This window comes from Arachis ipaensis, chromosome B05 (assembly GCF_000816755.2).
Source record: "Arachis ipaensis cultivar K30076 chromosome B05, Araip1.1, whole genome shotgun sequence".
In the NCBI taxonomy this organism is placed as follows: domain Eukaryota; kingdom Viridiplantae; phylum Streptophyta; class Magnoliopsida; order Fabales; family Fabaceae; genus Arachis; species Arachis ipaensis.
Genome location: NC_029789.2, coordinates 19,635,492 through 19,639,393, shown reverse-complemented (window position 1 = coordinate 19,639,393; position 3,902 = coordinate 19,635,492). Strand labels below are relative to the sequence as shown.

The following is a 3,902-nucleotide window of genomic DNA, read 5'->3' as shown; positions in this document are numbered from 1 at the left end:
TCTGATGCTCAATCTTAACCTTCTTACATGTTAAACATTTAGATACGTGTAATGCCACAACATTCTTCATCCCTGGCCACCAGAATATCACTTTCAGATCCTGATATATTTTAGTGCTTCCTGGATGAATTGAGAACCCGCTCTTATGAGCTTCCTTCAAAATACTTTGTCGCAGGTCTCCGACATCTGGCACAATAATCCGATTCTTGAACCTCCACAAACCATCCTGACCTTCTAATACTCTCCACTGTTTTTCCTGTTCAACTGCTGGCAATACCTTAGGTAACACTTCATTATCTCGATGAGCCTTCAAAAGTTCTGATTTAAAATCACTTGAAATCTGTAACTGACTCAAACACAGAATTCCAGATTCTTCTTTAACTCCCAAATTCAAACCTTGAAATGCCTTTTGTAACTCTTCCTCCCGTTGCATCATCCAAGCTACATATAAAGACTTCCGACTCAAGGCGTCCGCCACAACATTCGCTTTTCTTGGATGGTAATTCAATTCAAAATCATAATCCTTCAGAAGCTCCATCCATCTCCTCTGACACATATTCAACTCTTTCTGTTCAAAAAGATACTTCAAACTCTTATGATCTGAGAAAACATGAAACTTAATGCCATAGAGATAATGCCTCCAGATCTTTAAAGCAAACACAACTACAGCAAGTTCTAAATCATGTGTCGGGCAGTTCATCTCATGCGGCCTTAACTGTCGTGAGGCGTATGCTATAACATTCTGGTGCTGCATCAGAATGCACCCTAAACCCTTTAGCGATGCATCACAGTACACTTCAAACGGTTCACTTGGCTCAGGCAACACCAACACGGGTGCAGTAGTCAACCTATGCTTCAATGCTTGAAAACTCTCCTCACACTCCGGAGTCCAGATAAAAGGCGTATGTTTCCTAGTCAACTTAGTTAAAGATAAAGCGAGCTGTGAAAATCCCTTAATGAATCTGCAATAATACCCCGCCAAACCTAAGAAACTCCTTATCTCTGTCACTGAAGTTGGTCGCTCCCAATTCATTACTGCTTCCACCTTAGCAGGATCCACAGCTATTCCCTTCTTACTCACCACGTGACCGAGAAACTTCACTTCACTCTTCCAAAACTCGCATTTAGATAACTTAGCATATAACTTCCTGTCTCTCAAAATTTGCAACACAATTCGCAAGTGATCAGCATGCTCTTCTTCAGTCTTAGAGTAAACAAGAATGTCATCAATGAAGACAATAACAAATTTGTCCAAATACGGTCGGAAAATCCTGTTCATATAATCCATAAATACTGTCGGAGCATTGTATACTCATAATGACCATAACGCATCCTGAAAGCAGTTTTCGGAATATCCTCGTCTCTAACCCTTATCTGATGATACCCGGATCGCAGGTCAATCTTAGAAAACACACCGGCACACTGTAACTGATCCATTAGATCATCGATTCTAGGCAACGGATATTTATTCTTCACAGTGATCTTATTCAATTGCCGATAATCGACACACAATCACATACTCCCATCCTTCTTCTTTACCAGTAACACTGGCGCTCCCCACGGAGAAACACTTGGTCGGATAAAATGCTTACCCAACAGATCTTCCAGCTGAGCCTTCAGTTCAGCCATTTCCAAAGGTGACATCCTATAAGGAGTAATCAAAATCGGACCAGCTCCAAGCACCAACTCAATTGCGAATTCCACTTCCTGGTTAGGTGGAAATTCATTAATGTCAGCCGGAAACACGTCTGGAAATTCACATACAACCAAAATCTGCTCTAAACTCTGATCATCACCTGATACTCCCGCAGTTAATAACATAATACCCTGATATTCAGTCCCAGAATATTTTACTGTCATAGAATTCAAATAGTAACTATTCACCACAATTGGTGCTTCTGACCCTTCCGGCATAAACTGTACTGACTTCTCAGAACAATCAAGCAAAACATGATTCTTAGATTACCAATCCAATCCCAAGATGAGATCAAGCCCAGTCATAGGCAAACAAATCAAATCATGCACAAATTCACGCTGTTGCACTCGAAAGGAAACTTGTGGAGATCCTATCCTAGTCACCATAGCTTCATGAGTAGCATTATACACTTTCAAATTATAACCTAAAACCACCATTCTCAATCCTAACTCATTGGCCTTTTCAAATGCAATAAATGAATGAGTTGCTCCTGAATCAAATAAAGCATTTAAGATTTTACCAACCATTTCACAATTACCTCTAATAAGTGTCTCAGATCCCTCAGCACCTAATGTAGAAGTGGTATACACACTCCTCGGCTGTTGCACCCTACCAGTCTCATACTTCTTCTTCTCCAGTCAATTAGTGGCTATATGCCCGGGCTGTCCACAGGAATAGCATACTTCAAGTTCTAATATGCACGGAACTCCTGGATGATACTTTCTGTACTTCTGACAATTCAGATCCTGCTGTGGCTGCTTCCCAAACCTTTTTCCTTGACTAGTATAAGTATTCGGCTTTCTGTAATTACCTTGACCCTGATTTTTCTGTAGAACAAAGCCTCCACGCTTGAAATTCCTACCTCTCGGAGAAAAATTCCTCCCAAAAGGCCTCTGAAAAGGCACCCTCAAACTTCCTTTCTCTGCTGCCGCCTTCCTCACACAATCCTCAGCCACCCTACTCTTATTCACCAATTCAGAAAACACCCTGATCTCCATTGGGGCAACGAAGCTCAGAATATCGCTCCGAAGACCTCCCTCATATTTAATATACTTCCATTCAGCAAAATCTTCAGGCGCACCTTGACAGATACGAGAAAAGCTCCTCAAATCTGCTAGTATACTTAGCAACAGTCATCTGTCCCTGCTTTAACTGCATCAGTTCAAGTTCCTTGGCATTTCTGGCTGAATTAGAAAAATATTTCTTATAGAATTCTATTCGGAAAACCTCCCAAGGAATCGCAGCACCATCAGGATGCAGGATACGTCGGGTTCCCTGCCACCAGTACTGAGCTTCGCCTTGCAACTGATAAGTTCCAAATTCAACCCATTGCTCTTCAGGAACCTGTTGGACCTGCAATGTCTGTTCTATAGCCTGAATCCAATTATCTGCATCAGTGGGATTTGACGTTCCCCTGAAGGTCGGAGGGCGAACTTTCAGAAATGTAGCAAGTGTCATAGGACCGTCCTCATTATTATTGTTCCCATGATTACCCTGGTTTATCTGATTACCCAGTACCTCGGCTGTCGCATGCATAGCTGCAGCCATATTTCCCAGGGCAGCCATAAAGTCTACTGGATCAGTCCCTATGGGGGCAGGAGTAACGGTGCCTGTCCTACCTCTACCTCGCCCGCAACCGCGTTTGCGAGTCAACATCTGGTCCTTATAAACACCAAACAAGTGATATTAAGTTGATCAGTCTCAATATCGCAGGTCTAATGCTTTAAGTTCCAAGTGCATGCTCACAAACGTTTCTGCCATATATATCAATTAGATATCCTAATAGCACATAAACACATGCACAGAGGCACAATCAATCCATTTTTCAGGCTCTATAGGAACGAACTGCTCTAATACCATAATGTAACATCCTACCACACAAAGCTTTACGCTTAAGTCATAAAACAGAGGTGGTGTGGTATTACGACCTCTAAAACAAAATGAGTACATATAATAGTAGAAGAATTATAATATGCTGGGAGCCTTGAAGAATAGAGGAAATAAAAATCGCAAAATAAAAGCGCAACGCTCAAGGAACGAGTTAACTTGCGTGCTAAGAAAACTATAACTACTAAACATAAGATGACAGAAGTAGGAATAGAGTGCCAAAGATACAAAATAACAAGCTCCTAACTCAGCCTGCGAAGTCAAGACTGGCCGGAGAATATATATATATATAGCATAACAAAATAACTCAGTAACCACT

At 41.4% G+C, this 3,902-nt stretch overlaps 1 pseudogene; it reads right to left on the bottom strand.

Moving 5' to 3' along the window:
* LOC110271944 lies at positions 1,118-3,352 on the bottom strand (annotated as a pseudogene).